General features: G+C 46.1%; 1 protein-coding gene across 3 annotated transcripts in view; it reads right to left on the reverse strand.

The window, feature by feature from the left end:
* The window catches only part of nbl1 (NBL1, DAN family BMP antagonist), a 33,881-nt gene extending 16,988 nt beyond the window's left edge, over positions 1-16,893 (reverse strand). For 2 of the 3 annotated variants that reach the window (XM_048561458.2, XM_048561457.2), the window contains exons 1-2: positions 16,480-16,893; positions 15,949-16,118 (exon numbers count right to left, since the gene is read on the reverse strand). The gene's annotated coding sequence lies outside the window, so the exon portion shown is untranslated. The remainder of the gene's footprint in view (positions 1-15,948; positions 16,119-16,479) is intronic. The other variant, XM_048561459.2, reaches the window with a different exon arrangement.

Consider the following 16,893-nt stretch of genomic DNA (forward strand, 5'->3'; position numbering starts at 1 on the left):
ATTCTCTTCACAAGTTTATACTGAAGGCCTGGAAACTGGTCATGTGATTGCCCCCTTAGTCAGGAAACAGGGCAGAGACTGAAACATGGAATGGAGCAAAGAGTAAAGATGAAAATATGTGATGAGAAATGGGAAAGCCCCTTTGGAGATTGGCTACAGAATCACAGCCATGATTTGAGATTACAAAAATCAGATGCTATGCAAATCTTGGGACAAGGAATGAAGGGTTTTGTAAATCATCACAGCCTACTTTTATTTACATCCTTGCAATGCCTGGAGACAAACAACATCCATAGAAAAAGCTTAGCTTCAAAGAGCAGGAGAAGATTCCGAAAAGTACCAGACTTTTAGCAAATGCCAACCTTTGTCACAGTGCTCTGTTATCTGCCAGTTGTTGACTGCCAAAATGTCAAGACATGAATGTACAAAAATATCTCAACCACATTTCAAATTGCAACTGCTTCCTTTCTCATGCACCATTATGAGCTGATTAATGGGTCACTCCCCACCCAGCAGCAACAGATTGAGATTCACAGCACGTTCAAACATCAGAGAATGTTGTTGAAATTATTCCAATCCATTTGAAGGATCTTGCTGGACATCTGGTATAAACTGTGATCTTCAACTGACATGAAAATGTTCATATTTGAATTTGGAGAATGGGTTGGAAAGACACAAAGTGAAGAAAATAAGAAAAGCACATTGAAAGAGGAGATATTAAAAATGTTGTCTCTGGGCATTCTGATTTGCTTGTAATATGGGTCCAGTGATGTGTGTGAACAATAATTGAGACAGTTAGAATGATCAATACTGAGAGAGAAAGAGGGACAGTACAGAGCTAACATGTCAGGCTGAAGTGGAGATGGGAAAGATCAAGCTCAGTGTCTGATGGTCACATTAAAATTTACCAAAAATCCAAACTGAAGCAAAGTTGAATACTTCCATATTGTAAATTAAAGGAAACTGACTCTGATTATTTTAAGTAACCACACTTGCAGAATCTAGTTTAGACATGTTGAAATAGCTAACTGGAAAACACGCTGTATGAGCCAAATCCATAATGACTATGGGCCAATATCTCATCCACATTCCAAATTGCAATTGCCTCCTTTCTCATGCACCATTTTGAGCTGATTAATGGGTCGCTCCCTACCCAGGAGCAACAGACTGAGATTCACAGCACATTCTGATTTGCTCTGTAATATGGGTCCAGGGATGTGCAGGAACAATAAGGAAGGCAGTAGGAATGCACAATACGGTGTGAGACAGTACAGTGTGATCAGTACTGAGAGTAAGATAGTTAGAAAGATCAATGCTGAGAGTGAGACAGTACAGAGTGATCAGTGCTGAGAGTGAGACAGTACGGAGTGATCAGTGCTGACACTGAGACAGTACAGAGTGATCAGTGCTGAGAGTAAGACAGTTAGAAAGATCAACGCTGACAGTGAGACAATACTGAGTGATCAGTGCTGAGAGTGAGACAGTACGGAGTGATCAGTGCTGACACTGAGACAGTACAGAGTGATCAGTGCTGAGAGTGAGACAGTACCGACTGATCAGTGCTGAGAGTGAGACAGTACAGAGGGATGAGTGCAGAGAGTGAGACAGTACAGAGTGATCAGTGCTGAGAGTGAGGCAGTACAGAGTGATCAGTGCTGAGAGTGAGACAGTACAAAATGATCAATGCTGAGAGTGAGACATTACAGAGTGAACAGTGCTGAGAGTGAGACAGTAAAGAGTGATCACTGCTGACAGTCAGACAGTACAGAGTGATCAGTGCTGACAGTGAGACAGTACAGAGTGATCAGTGCTGACAGTGAGACAGTACAGAGTGATCAGTGCTGAGAGTGCGACAGTACAGACTGATCAACGCTGAGAGGGAGACAGTAGAGAGTGATCAATGCTGAGAGTGAGACAGTACAAACTGATCAATGCTGAGAGTGAGACAGTACAGAGTGATCAATGCTGAGAGTGAGACAGTACAGAGGGATCAGTGCTGAGAGTGAGACAGTACAGAGTGATCAGTGCTGACAGTGAGACAGTACAGAGTGATGAGTGCTGACAGTGAGACAGTACAGACTGATCAGTGCTGAGAATGAGACAGTACAGTGATCAGTACTGACAGTGAGACAGGACAGATTGATCAGGTCTGAGAGTGAGACAGTGCAGAGTGATGAGTGCTGAAAGTGAGACAGTATAGAGCGATCAGTGCTGAGAGAGAGACAGGACAGAGTGATCAGTGCTGAGAGTTAGACAGTACAGGGTGATGAGTGCTGACAGTGAGACAGTACAGACTGATCAGTGCTGAGAATGAGACAGTACAGTGATCAGTACTGACAGTGAGACAGGACAGATTGATCAGGTCTGAGAGTGAGACAGTACAGAGTGATGAGTGCTGAAAGTGAGACAGTATAGAGCGATCAGTGCTGAGAGTGAGACAGTACAGACTGATCAGTATTGAGAGTGAGTCAGTACAGAGTGATCAGTGCTGAGAGTGAGACAGTACAGAGTGATCGGTGCTGAGAGTTTGACAGTACAGGGTGATCAGTGCATAGAGTGAGACAGTACAGAGTGATCAGTGCTGAGAATGAGACAGTACAGACTGATCAATGCTGAGTGTGAGACAGTACAGAGTGATCAGTGCTGACAGTGAGACAGTACGGAGTGATCAGTACTGAGAGTGAGACAGTACAGAGTGATCAGTGCTGAGAATGAGACAGTGCAGAGTGATCAGTGCTGACACTGAGACAGTACAAGGTGATCCGTGCTGAGAATGAGACAGGACAGAGTGATCAGTGCTGAGATTGAGACAGTACAGACTGATCAGTGCTAAGAGAGTGAGACAGTGCAGAGTGATCAGTGCTAAGAGAATGAGACAGTACAGAGTGATCAGTGCTGAGAGTGAGGCAGTACAAATTGATCAGTGCTGAGAGTGAGACAGTACGGAGTGAACAGTGCTGAGAGTGAGACAGTACAGAGTGATCAGTGCAGACAGTGAGACCGGACAGAGTGATCAGTGCTGATAGCGAGACAGTGCAGAGTGATCAGTGCTGAAAGTGAGACAGTACAGACTGATCAGTGCTGACAGTGAGACAGTACAGACTGATCAGTGCTGACAGTGAGACAGGACAGAGTGATCAGTGCTGAGAGTGAGACAGTACAGAGAGATCAGTGCTGAAAGTGAGACAGTACAGACTGATCAGTGCTGAGAGTGAGACAGTACAGAGTGATCAGTACTGAGATAGAGAAAGTACAGACTGATCAGTGCTGAGAGTGAGACAGTACAGAGTGATCAGTGCTGACAGTCAGACAGTACAGAGTGATCAGTGCTGAGAGTGAGACAGTACAGAGTGATCAGTGCTGACAGTGAGACAGTACAGAGTGATCAGTGCTGACAGTCAGACAGTACAGAGTGATCAGTGCTGACAGTCAGACAGTACAGACTGATCAGTGCTAAGAGAGTGAGACAGTACAGAGTGATCAGTGCTAAGAGAATGAGACAGTACAGAGTGATCAGTGCTGAGAGTGAGGCAGTACAGATTGATCAGTGCTGAGAGTGAGACAGTACGGAGTGATCAGTGCTGAGAGTGAGACAGTACAGAGTGATCAGTACTGAGATAGAGAAAGTACAGACTGATCAGTGCTGAGAGTGAGACAGTACAGAGTGATCACTGCAGACAGTGAGACAGGACAGAGTGATCAGTGCTGAGAGCGAGACAGTGCAGAGTGATCAGTGCTGAAAGTGAGACAGTACAGACTGATCAGTGCTGACAGTGAGACAGGACAGAGTGATCAGTGCTGAGAGTGAGACAGTACAGAGAGATCAGTGCTGAAAGTGAGACAGTACAGACTGATCAGTGCTGAGAGTGAGACAGTACAGAGTGATCAGTGCTGAGAGTGAGACAGTACAGACTGATCAGTGCTGAGAGTGAGTCAGTACAGAGTGATCAGTGCTGAGAGTGAGACAGTACAGAGTGATCGGTGCTGAGAGTTTGACAGTACAGGGTGATCAGTGCATAGAGTGAGACAGTACAGAGTGATCAGTGCTGAGAATGAGACAGTACAGACTGATCAATGCTGAGTGTGAGACAGTACAGAGTGATCAGTGCTGACAGTGAGACAGTACGGAGTGATCAGTACTGAGAGTGAGACAGTACAGAGTGATCAGTGCTGAGAATGAGACAGTGCAGAGTGATCAGTGCTGACACTGAGACAGTACAAGGTGATCCGTGCTGAGAATGAGACAGGACAGAGTGATCAGTGCTGAGATTGAGACAGTACAGACTGATCAGTGCTAAGAGAGTGAGACAGTGCAGAGTGATCAGTGCTAAGAGAATGAGACAGTACAGAGTGATCAGTGCTGAGAGTGAGGCAGTACAGATTGATCAGTGCTGAGAGTGAGACAGTACGGAGTGAACAGTGCTGAGAGTGAGACAGTACAGAGTGATCAGTGCAGACAGTGAGACAGGACAGAGTGATCAGTGCTGATAGCGAGACAGTGCAGAGTGATCAGTGCTGAAAGTGAGACAGTACAGACTGATCAGTGCTGACAGTGAGACAGTACAGACTGATCAGTGCTGACAGTGAGACAGGACAGAGTGATCAGTGCTGAGAGTGAGACAGTACAGAGAGATCAGTGCTGAAAGTGAGACAGTACAGACTGATCAGTGCTGAGAGTGAGACAGTACAGAGTGATCAGTACTGAGATAGAGAAAGTACAGACTGATCAGTGCTGAGAGTGAGACAGTACAGAGTGATCAGTGCTGACAGTCAGACAGTACAGAGTGATCAGTGCTGAGAGTGAGACAGTACAGAGTGATCAGTGCTGACAGTGAGACAGTACAGAGTGATCAGTGCTGACAGTCAGACAGTACAGAGTGATCAGTGCTGACAGTCAGACAGTACAGACTGATCAGTGCTAAGAGAGTGAGACAGTACAGAGTGATCAGTGCTAAGAGAATGAGACAGTACAGAGTGATCAGTGCTGAGAGTGAGGCAGTACAGATTGATCAGTGCTGAGAGTGAGACAGTACGGAGTGATCAGTGCTGAGAGTGAGACAGTACAGAGTGATCAGTACTGAGATAGAGAAAGTACAGACTGATCAGTGCTGAGAGTGAGACAGTACAGAGTGATCACTGCAGACAGTGAGACAGGACAGAGTGATCAGTGCTGAGAGCGAGACAGTGCAGAGTGATCAGTGCTGAAAGTGAGACAGTACAGACTGATCAGTGCTGAGAGTGAGACAGTACAGAGTGATCAGTGCTGAGAGTGAGACAGTACAGACTGATCAGTGCTGAGAGTGAGACAGTACAGACTTATCAGTGCTGAGATTGCGACAGTACAGAGTGATCAGAGCTGAGAGTGAGACAGTACAGAGTGATCAGTGGTGAGAGTGAGACAGTACAGACTGATGAATGCTGAGATTGAGACAGTACAGAGTGATCAGTGCTGAGAGTGAGACAGTATAGAGTGATCAGTGCTGACAGTGAGACAGTATAGAGTGATCAGTACTGAGAGTTTGACAGTACAGAGTGATCAGTGCTGACAGTCAGACAGTACAGAGTGATCAGTGCTGAGAGTGAGACAGTACAGACTGATCAGTGCTGTGAGTGAGACAGTACAGACTGATCAACGCTGAGATTGAGACAGTACAGAGTGATCAGTGCTGACAGTGAGACAGTACAGAGTGATCAGTCCTGAGAGTGAGACAGTAAAGAGTGATCACTGCTGACAGTCAGACAGTACAGAGTGATCAGTGCTGACAGTGAGACAGTACAGAGTGATCAGTCCTGAGAGTGAGACAGTAAAGAGTGATCACTGCTGACAGTCAGACAGTACAGAGTGATCAGTGCTGACAGTGAGACAGTACAGAGTGATCAGTCCTGAGAGTGAGACAGTCCGGACTGACCGATACTGAGTGAAACAGTCCAGAGCTAACATGTCAGGCTGAAATCCAAGTGGAGATGGGAAAGATCAAGCCTCAGTGTCTGACGTTCACATTGAAATTTACCAAAAATCCAAACTGAAGCAAAGTTGAATACTTCCATATTGTAAATTAAAGGAAACTGACTTTGATTATTTAAAATAAGCAAACTTGCAGAATCTAGTTTAGACATGTTGAAATAGCTGACTTGAAAACACGCTGTACGAGCCAAATCCATGATGACTATGGGCCAATAATTATTCATGTCCTGGACTTGCACTGATTTAGGTTAAAACAGTCAAACTTTCCAAACAACCTCCATGCGCGTTGCGGCTTTAGAAAAGAAAGGCGTTTCCAGACAGTAGTGTGTCCACTCAGATAAATTCCTATATTTGGGAATATTGCAGTGCCTGGAGAGCCATGAGAAATATTCAGCGTATCCAGTGTCCCTGACTGTCCTCAAGTTACCGATTCTGAACCTGGTGCAGCATTTCTTGCTGAGGGTTGCTTGCTATTTGCAGCTTGGCGTTGGATGTGAACGTCCCTTGTCTCACGTCCCGAGGCACTCGAGTTCCTTCCTGCCTGAGTCTCCGAGTGCGGCCTGACCGTAGGACGCTGGTTAAATCAATGTTTTGCAAACAGGTAGCAGATGTACACCAACTCAAAACCCAGAACTGGATTGTGACAGCGGCACAATCAGACTGTGTAATCGGAACCATTTACCAGTCTGTAAAATCCTGACCTGAATCATTTTGTTCACAGTTTTGTGCACATTGTTCGCTCGTTATTGACATTTCATTTGCTCGTCTGCGTATTTTACCTTCAGTTAAGTTTCTTTCCGTTGCAAGATCAAATTAAAGCAAAATGTGTCCTTCTGCAGCATTGTATTTTGTGTGTTTGCATTTAATATGTCAAGTACAAGATTGTTTTCATCGAAACAACTTGATCCAAACCCATGCACGCAGGGGACAAGCCTCAAATCATGTGCTGTCAAACTTGGTTCCAGCACTGAGTGTGACCCGGTTCTACCCTCATTAAACTGCAGTTGTTTCATCCAAGCCAGTACAACACTGCATCCAAACGTGCCGAAAGAAGAGGATCCTCGCTCCCTGAGTCCAAGTGCAACCGGCAACCACATGCCAGTTGGATCTCCAGTTCAGTTCTGTTTCCAATGCAGCAATCACACTCTCCACCCACTTCGAAGCCGGGTCAGTGATACCAGCGGCCCCACTGATAAACTTGTCATCTGAGTCCGATACTACCATCTGACTGCCCCAGTCTCCTTTCGGTGTTAAGGGGTCGGTTAAGGCTGGATGCGTCGGACAGCCACCGAGCTGATCGAGTCACCCGCTTGGGGACATGACTCATCCAGAAACCGAGCAGTTTGCTCCGAGGCCATTACTTGGGAGAGTTTGGGCGCGCAGCTACTCACAAGCAGCTCAGCTCTGCGTTTAAGGGCCAGCTTCACATGCAAAACGAGGTTTTTTCCCTCTCCCTCCCTTTACATCTACATTTTCTATCTCCCCTATATTCAGTGTAGCAATCCTTCAAATTACAACCTTAGAGCCATGGCAAAATTGTACACTTTTAAAATAGGTATTCTTTGTGGGCAGCGGGCGTGTGGCTAACAATTGCTGCCCATCCCTTGAACTAAAATAAAACAAATAATTACGGATGCTACAAATCCGAAACAAAAACAATTTGCTGGAGAAATTCAGCAGGTCTGGCAGCATCCGTGGTGAAAAAAAAAGCACAGAGTTAATGTTTCGAGTCCAGTGACCCTTTTTCAGTTTGCCCTCGAACTGAATGGCTTGCTCGGCCTTTTCAAAATCAACTACTTTAGCTTAAAGTCACACGTCGGCCAAACCAGGTAAGGATGACAAATTTCCTTCTCTAAAGGCATGAGTGAACCAGGTAGGTTTTTATAAGTGATAATGGGAACTGCAGATGCTGGAGAATCCAAGATAATAAAGTGTGAAGCTGGATGAACACAGCAGGCCCAGCAGCATCTCAGGAGCACAAAAGCTGACGTTTCGTTTTCATAGCCAACATTAAGTTCCAGCCTAATAATTTAAAGTAAATTCAATCAATTGCCAGGTTGGGATTTGAACTCATACTGAACTGGCAGAAACAACAACAGAGTGGGGGGGGGGGGGGGGGGGTTCCGTGTAGCATCACCATAAAATGTTCTTCTACAGGAAGATGTTTCACATTATTTCTTATAATCAGTGGAAACTGAACAAAAGGGGGGCTGACTAAATCACAGCCAAGGTTGGAGACAGCTTGGGTTTCTACTGAGCCTTTGACATGATAAAACAGCTAAAGGCATTTCACAGAAGACACACAAATTTGACATCATTTCTAGGGAGTGGGGGCGAGGGGTCATTACAGAGGCTCCTTCCAAAGTAAACAGTGGTAAATGCCATATAGCAGTTCCAAAGTAGAGTCATATTGGAATCAAAACATTCACTCTGTTTCTGTCTCCACAGATGAAGCCAGAAGTATTGACTTTTACTGGCGTTTTCTTTTTTTTATTTCAGACCTCCTCCACTGGCAGTATTTTACCTTTATTCCAGTAACCGATGCCATTCTGTCAGTCCATCCATCACAAGCCAACAGCCAACATCTTAATAATACATTTCTATAATTTCTTTCACATGGGAAGCACACCAAGGTGCAAAATCAGAACAGGATGTGATACTGAGATAATAAAATGTGAGGCTGGATGAACACAGCAGGCCAAGCAGCATCTCAGGAGCACAAAAGCTGACGTTTCGGGCCTAGACCCTTCATCAGAGAGGGTCTCTGATGAAGGGTCTAGGCCCGAAACGTCAGCTTTTGTGCTCCTGAGATGCTGCTTGGCCTGCTGTGTTCATCCAGCCTCACATTTTATTATCTTGGAATTCTCCAGCATCTGCAGTTCCCATTATCTCAGGATGTGATACTGTGCAGCTTCAGAAGAGTTAGGAGAGGCAATTAAGTTTTGTTGAAATGACAGGTTTTGAAAAGCAGATCCTTAAAGCTGGAGAAAGCAGCAGGAGACCAGACAGGTTTAGAGAAAGAGTTGCTGTGAAAGGAGGCTGCTGAAGGCTTTAAAAAATATTCTTTCATGGGAGGTGGATGTCACTGGTAGGATCAGCATTTACTACTCATCTTAATTGTCCTTGAACTGAATGGCCTATTAAGATCATATCAGAGGGCAGTTAGTTAGCCACATTGCTGACAGTCTAGAGTCACATGTAGATCAGGTCAGGCAAGGATGGCAGATTTCCTTGTGAGGGGACATTAGTGAATCACATGGCTGTTTGTGACAGTCAATGATAGCTTCATGGTCACTATTACTGAGACTAGATTTCAGTTCTAGATTTATTTAATTATATTTAAAAGCCACTAGGTACCATAGTAGGATTTAAACCTGTGTCTGTAGAACATTAGCCTGGGACTCTGAATTAATAATCCAGTGATATTTCCATTATACTGGCATTTCCCTGTGCTGCCTACACCCCACTGCTGATGCACAAGGGTCAGCTCAGCTGGGAAAAAAATGCATCATTCACAATGACCATCCGCGTGGTTTCTCTTTCCCCTGCTTTAAAGTGCATTGATGTCCCTCCGTTGACATTTCTCCCCAGACACTGTCCAATCACTTGGGTCAGTTTTTGTTCGGGGGTGGGGTGGTGGGAGGAGGCGGTTGTTTGAAAAGGTCCACCTGCTTTTCTCCTCACTCACTCCTGTGCAGCAAGACGGTGATCCACATTACCTCAATTCTCAGCAATCCTTCTCTGTGAAAAGGAGAGGCACAAAGCTTCCAGCTTTACCCTATGGCATTGAAGTTCAACATAAACAGTGAATATAAACCATTTCTTTTGAATAACTAAGTTTAGCCTGATATGGATTGTTATTGGAGCATTTATTGTCACTCATGTTATAATAAACTCTACTCAACGTTGTGTGCCAATACTTGCTCACCCTTTAGAAGTAAATTTTAAATTGGCCAGTGGTACAGAGTTTGTAGTGTCACAGTTAACATGTACAATCAGTACATCTTTAACACTGTCACCATAATTTTATTTCCTAAATGTTTCACACTACCTTCATTTTAGAGGTTCAGTGCATTTTGTCCATGCCTTTTTTTTGCATATGTATATATCCTACACTGAATTCGCCAGCTTTGCTGACTGACACTTAACTCTGCAGTAACCACAAGGCTGTCAATATTTCACCTGCTCAGAGCGAACGAAACCACTCAGTCCCCCAAGTTTGCAATGTTCTACAATTCACTTCAAACCTAGTCTTTGGTAAATCTGGCACCATCTAATCACTGTCTCCTGACCTCTCACCTCTCCTGCTTTTTGCAGATGTGGTAATGCCCTGCACTGTGCGCCTTCATCTCATTTCTCAGTGGGAATATTTAAAATCCTGTGTAACAAGAATGCCAAGAACGAAAGCCAGGAAAAGACAAGCTGGTCTATGCAGGCTATCCCATACAGTTATGATGTTGCACACTACAAAACATACACTTTTCCCCGCCAACAATAATGCTCTGGAAATGCTGCAGAAATAGGGAAAGAAATAAGCCCATTGGGGGGAACATAGGAACACTCCTTGTTGGTGGTCTGACTTATTTTAGGTGATCACCCCAGCTCTCTTTAACATGGTCTATTTTTCAGAGCAGGAGTAGCTGCTCAATCTCTCATGTTCTTCAGCCATTGCAGACTTTCGGCCCTCAGAGTTAACACAAACCTCTGCTTGGTCCTATGAAGTCCGGCAGGAAGAAAAGCATCAAGAGACAAAAAGTCAGTTAGTGACTCCATTATTACCTCCTCACAATTCATAAAATCTAAAGGCTGCAGAGGTTAAAACCATTGTCAAAAAAGGGGGTGAAAGATGGAGGAGAATTGTTTTCACTCAGTGAGCTGTCCCAATCTTCAATGTTTTACTTGAAGACGGTGGTGAAAGTTACTTTAAGTGTTTTAAAATGGAGCTGAAGTTAGTTGCAAATGATTAACTTATGGTAATAGACAGAAAACAATGTGGTGGGGGTGAGTGCAAGAGCAGACCAAATGGCTACTGTCCAAGCAATAACTTTTGTTGGGATGACAGTTTCCTAGCTCCAAGTGTTTCAACTCATCCATTTTCTATCAAATGGAAAGGAAAGACTTCCTCACTCCTGATATCTAGAAATAATTGTCGACAAGACTGAGTTCACAAGGAATGAGGCAGGGACAGGTGCAAAGAAATCGCAGAGAACACTCAGGAGTTAAAGATCTCCAGTGGGCTTGGCTGAGGCCGACAGATCGTGGTACTAACAGAGTGGTTATCAAACAGTATTTCCTTGAGTCGAACATGGTGAAATCACCTTTTCCACGTGTTACGCACTCCAGGTATTACTGGCAGGGACAAACTTGCCTTGAAACTGGTTCGAGCAAGTCAGAAGGTGGGCAATAAAATCAGAGGCCAGCAGAGGGCCTCAGTCAGGTTTCGGAGGAAGAGAAATGTCTCGAAATGAGTCTCCGCAATGTGGTCGGTGAGGCCTCGGTAAAGCTGAGCTCCTTTCAGTTTTAACTTGAGTTATACAGGCCAGGCTTAGATATTGAACAATTCCGCTGTTTGTAACGCAAATTAATGCAAAAAAAACTTGACAAAATTTAAAACAAAGTTAAAAGACGGGAATTTTTAGAACAGACTTCTAAAATTATTGTTCTGGCAATTAAAGTAGTAAAAAAAGTGTATTTAAAAGCGGTAGAGAAAATGGTTCAAATAGTGAGCTGCTTTGAGAATGTTTAGTTATTGGTGTAAGAAAAAGCCGGGGAGACCGAAACCAGAATGGCATGTTCTAAGTAAACCGGTGAACCAGGACTAAGATACTGGTTAGTAATTCATAACTTTAAGAATCTAGTTTAAAAAAACTGAGTCTAAGGCGGCTTTTCCTGTTTAATTTTTTGTTTTTTTTCAAAAATAAAAACCGAGGCTTGAGTTAGTGACCAAAACGGTTAGAGATTCCTGATAAACGTGAATGATTTTTAATCCCAATTTTTAAAACTCTGCACACTTCTTTCAAGGTGCTCACGAATATAAAAGCGCGGGGGGGGGCGGTTTTACGTTCATCCAACCCGGTTGTTAAGGTAAAGCCTGGATTTTGTCACATCTTGTCACTCCCTCTTCCAGTAAAACCCTGCCGAAGTAGTTGGGGAGAGGGAGCGGGAGGCGCACATAGTGGGGAGAATGTATTCAGATTTACATGTGGCTTCTGAACTGCTCATTACAGTTTGGTGCGGGGGGGGGTGGTGGGGGGAACTGGGCCGAATTTAATCAGCATCCTCCAATTTGGGGTCGAGGTAGTAGGGTAGTCCGGGGAACGGGGTGGGGCTGCTTTTTTTTAAAAAAATAGCCAACGCGGAATCAGACCCTACTGAAGACCGAGTGAAACATTTAGGAAGCATTCTATGAATCAGAACAGCTCAGGGTCTCGGCCGGCATGCAGCACTTTAAAATAAAACTTCCCTCAAGAGGGATCCGGGTTAAAAAGGAACCAAATTGAACCCAGGATCAACGCTCCGTGTATCCCGGGATCGTCGGAAAGCAGTTAATCGGAAGAATTGGTGAATCAGAGAACGTAAAAATGAGCCAGAATTTTAACCTGCGGTATGTTTACAGAGGACAAGTCTCACTCCGACCTGGCGTTTTATCCCACTGACTAAATCTTCACCTTAATGTTTTACACGGAGAACTCGAGATTTCAAACATTTTTTAAAAATGCTTTGAAACGAAAAAAATTCCCCAGTAACACAACGTTCCGCGGAAAGCAACTGCAGTCAATTAAAAAGTAAAAGAAACGGGCTGGAAATTCAAATTGGCGGGAGCAAATTTCTAAATAAAAGTATTTAGCGGAGAAACTGACAGGGCTCCCGAGAAAGTGAAGCAGCTCACAGCCTGAATATTCACTGGGAGTCTCCTGCAGGACTCCAAAAGCGAACAGGAATCTCTAATATCTTCATGAACGACGGGATTTTGTGGTGGTGGCGTCAAGAACAGCGGATTCTTTTTGTTTGAAATGTACATTTCAACCGAGCTCAAAGTTTCGTGGGTGAAAAAAATTGTCTTCAAATTTGAAGCCTCGGCTACTTCAATATTCGGGGGGGGGGGGAGGAAGAGGTGGCAGTTTTGGTAATTTTCGTCTCACTCTAACAGAGAGGGGCAGATCTGAGTGGAGCCCAGGGGTTTCTGCCCAGAACCGCACCTCCCGGAAAGGGGAGGGGGCAGCTGGCGGGAGGGGCTGTGGGGGTAACCTCTAGCTGCTTAGTTTCTCCCCCCACGCCAACCTTCCCCCTTCAGGAGCCCAGATGCTTCGCATTAGATTCCTTTTCACCCCTCCGGGTTGCCCTGGGGCTGCCCCTGGAGAGGGTGGGGGGACCCTCGCCCTTCCCCCCCGCACCCCCCCCCCACTCACCTACCTCCAAGCCCCCAGGTCAGACTCGGTCCTCCCCGGTTTCGAACCGGGCTCTGCAGCCGCTTCTCCCACACAAATTGCACCCCCCCCATCCCCGGGGAGATCCGGACCCTCCGGGGGGCGGGGAGGCCGGCCCGGGGCGGCTCTCCTGTTGGGAAAGAGCCAGGGTCCGAGCGGAGAGATGTCTCGGCCTCCCGCCTCCGCCTCCCCCCACAACCCCTGTATGCCGGGGGCCTGGAGAACCCCGGGGGAAAGGGATCTCTCCGCCGCTCTCTGCACCAGCCTGGTCGCAACAATGACATTTCTTCCACTGTTAGTTACCTTTCAAACAGCAAACCAGTGCTGGGCTTTCCCCTACTAAAGAGGGAAGACTAACTCCTGGAGATGTAACTTGGTAGTTTGTACTGAAGAGGAAGGATACCGGGAGGCTGGGGACACACTGTTGTTCATCCAGGTTCAAACTCCAACCTCGGTGCAAGATTTTTCTAAAAAGATCGAAGGCGCTGGCTGGGAGCCTAGCTGGTGAATAGAGACTCGGGTGGGATGCGCTGACTATACCTGGGCAGATGTGGGGAGGGAGGGGAATGGTCGGCGGGACCAAAGCTCTCGGTTCAAGCAAAGATTTGAAGATGTAGAGCTGCTTGAACACAGGCAAGCTGATGTTTCCAGGCCCGAAACGTCAGCATTCCTGTTCCTCTGATGCTGCTTGGCCTGATGTATTCATCCAGCTCTACACCTTGTTGTCTCAGATTGTCCAGCATCTGCAGTTCCTACTATCTGTCAAGCAAAGATTTAACAGCTTTCCAGCGGTTTCCGTTTGTCCCATTGAGTTCAAGCGCGGCTCAGGTGCTGCTTTGAATGTCGGAATGGCAGAGCCCTGTGTCAGTCTGGCTGGCAGCATCTGGAGCAACCATTCACAAAAGAATACCTACCAGCACAAGCCGCCTGTGGCTCTTACGGAAACTATGGAACGCAATGTGAGGTAAAAAGGAAGAACTGGACATTTCAGGTGGGGATTCGGGGGGTGAGATGGATGGGAACTGAAGCTGAGATAGGTGGGGATTGGGGGGTGTGCGAATGGGGTAGGTGGGTATGGGAGAGTGAGATTGGTGGGTGAGAAAGGACAGAACAATAATAACGATACACGATAACCATAGACGGGGGCAACAGTATATACCTTATACTTGATGCCCTGCATTAACTAACCCGACTGTATCCAAACACCGCTACCATCCTGAAGAACAAGGGCTGCTGTACAGGTGGGAACGTCACCAGCGCAGATTCCCATTCAAGCTACTCACTATCATGACTTGGAAATATATCGCTGTTCCTTCAGTGTAGCTGGGTTAAAATCCTGGAACTTCCTCCCTAACACTATTCTGGGTGTATCTACACGGTAAGGACGACAGTACTTTCAGAAGGGATCTGAACAATGCCTGCTCCAAGGCAGCTGGGGGATAGACAAGAGATGCTGGCTCAGCCAGGTGTCCACATCTCACGAACGAATTAAATTTTTAACAAGCTCCCATTTTAATTTTTTAAAAGAAAAATTGTGAACTATCGTGTTTGTAAAACTGAAACGTGCCAGCAGCGGAGACTATAAATTATCTTGCACCATTCGGCATTCCAGAAGAAAGCTGCCCCACCTTCCCCAGGTAAGCAATAGAATGCTAGATGCAGAGTAAAGAGCCCTGCAAATTGTCCCATCATCAAATAAAATGGTCACTGGCGTGGCGATGTCTGTTTCCTACACTCGCCAACTGTGCGGGGAGCCTGTTAGTGTGTTGTAGGCCCACGTTCACCAGGATTGGATTGAGATGATGTAGGTTTCATTTGGTAAATTTGAAGCCAAATGTTAGAAGATCAATTGCCCCATCACTTCAATGTAATGGGATGTACTTTTACTGTTCGCTAAATAATGAGGAGCGTTCGACCAGTCAGAATGAATAGCGTACTTCGGTTACCTATTCTAAACATGACAAATGGCAAGGAATGACCGTAACACTGCATATTAAATGTTACCGTAAATGTGTAACATTAAATGTAACTAACAGCTTTTCTGTAAATTAAACTGGCAGACAGGAAGCTGCAAAACGCAGCAAGAGGATGCTTATGTAAAAGTTAATTAACTTATTCTATTTCCCGAAGATAATACTCTTGAGTACAAACTAGCTGTCGAGTTAAGACACTTATTTAACGGGAATTCAACTACGATTTTTGTCCGTTGTTGAAGGTACTGGCTTTGCAGTTGGCTGCTGTCTGAGCACTCGGTTAGTGCGTGCCCGGAGCTGCACCACGCGGGAGATGCTGTCTCACCGAGAACCGGGATTAGTCCCGGAGCCAGCCGGGTCTGGAATAACCGGGAGTGAGGAAGGAAGAGCCTTTCTCAGCTTCCCTGCCTGGGCAGCTCGCTCCAAAATCCGCCAGGCTGTTCACGCCGGGACACGAATTAGAATCGAGGCTGAAATCTGCCCTCCGGGTACCTTCGCTAGCTGGATCCTGATGGAGCCACAAACATTTAAGTCATTGCTCCCTGTGTTAGTTCCCCCCCCCCCTTTTTGCATATTCCATTACCTTCTGGCACACTTGTTTTTTCACAGCCCATCGACCTCCGCAGCGAGAAATGGCTCCGTTCAGCGTCCCGTACCCAGTCAGAATAAATATCTGCTTCCTTGTTTTTCCGCCTGCCTTTTAGACTGTGCTGTGGCTTCTTTGGAACTGCCCTACAGATGTGAGCGCCAAGTCTGTGACATGTGAGCAGAAAAAGGATTAAGAGTTCTTGGAGCTCATGTACGCAGATCGACAATTCGCTTCGAGGGTTTTTGGGGGGAGGTGGGGGAATCAGAAATGGCCACTAGAGGGTGAATCCTCACCGCAACAATGTGCAGGGAGCGGCCTGAGCACCGGCCCCGGGAAAGCGCTCGGAATTGGGTGGGTGGGGGGTCACATTAGGTTGGAAGATGCAGAGACGCTCGGTTTGTCGATCCCTGACACCCCGGCTGCTCTCTCACAGTGGGGTGGGTGGGGGGGGGGGGAAACGGGGAACTGAGAGGCCGAGAAAAACAAGAAGCCAGCAGCCAAACTGGGAACGTGAGACACTTTTACCTTGGAATCTTGTTTGCGGATGACCTGAACCAAACCCCTGAACGATCCCGTGGAGGTTAGCACATTGTCTATTCCAGAATGACTGTCAACATACTCGAAGACGGGCTCAGCAGTCTGACAGCGCGGTGTCACTGGAAAACAGTTAACATTCTGCTACACCCCATCTGGCCTTGATCCTTCAAACCCACTTAAAGTGGGTGGTGCTCCGAGTTACTCTGTGACCGCTGTAACAAGGCTGGAAGAGTCCTTGGTTTTTTTTCTTACCAATGCCTGACGTGATAAGGAGGGAGGGGAGTGCTAAAACACTAAGCACAATCTAACCGGATTTGTCAAAGGAAGGACGGATTATTACGGAGAGCGAGAGCTGCAAAGAGCGGAAACGCGCCCTGGAGGAAATGCAAGGTCCGGGAGCAC

The sequence above is a fragment of the Stegostoma tigrinum genome, chromosome 28, assembly GCF_030684315.1.
Source record: "Stegostoma tigrinum isolate sSteTig4 chromosome 28, sSteTig4.hap1, whole genome shotgun sequence".
Classification (NCBI taxonomy): domain Eukaryota; kingdom Metazoa; phylum Chordata; class Chondrichthyes; order Orectolobiformes; family Stegostomatidae; genus Stegostoma; species Stegostoma tigrinum.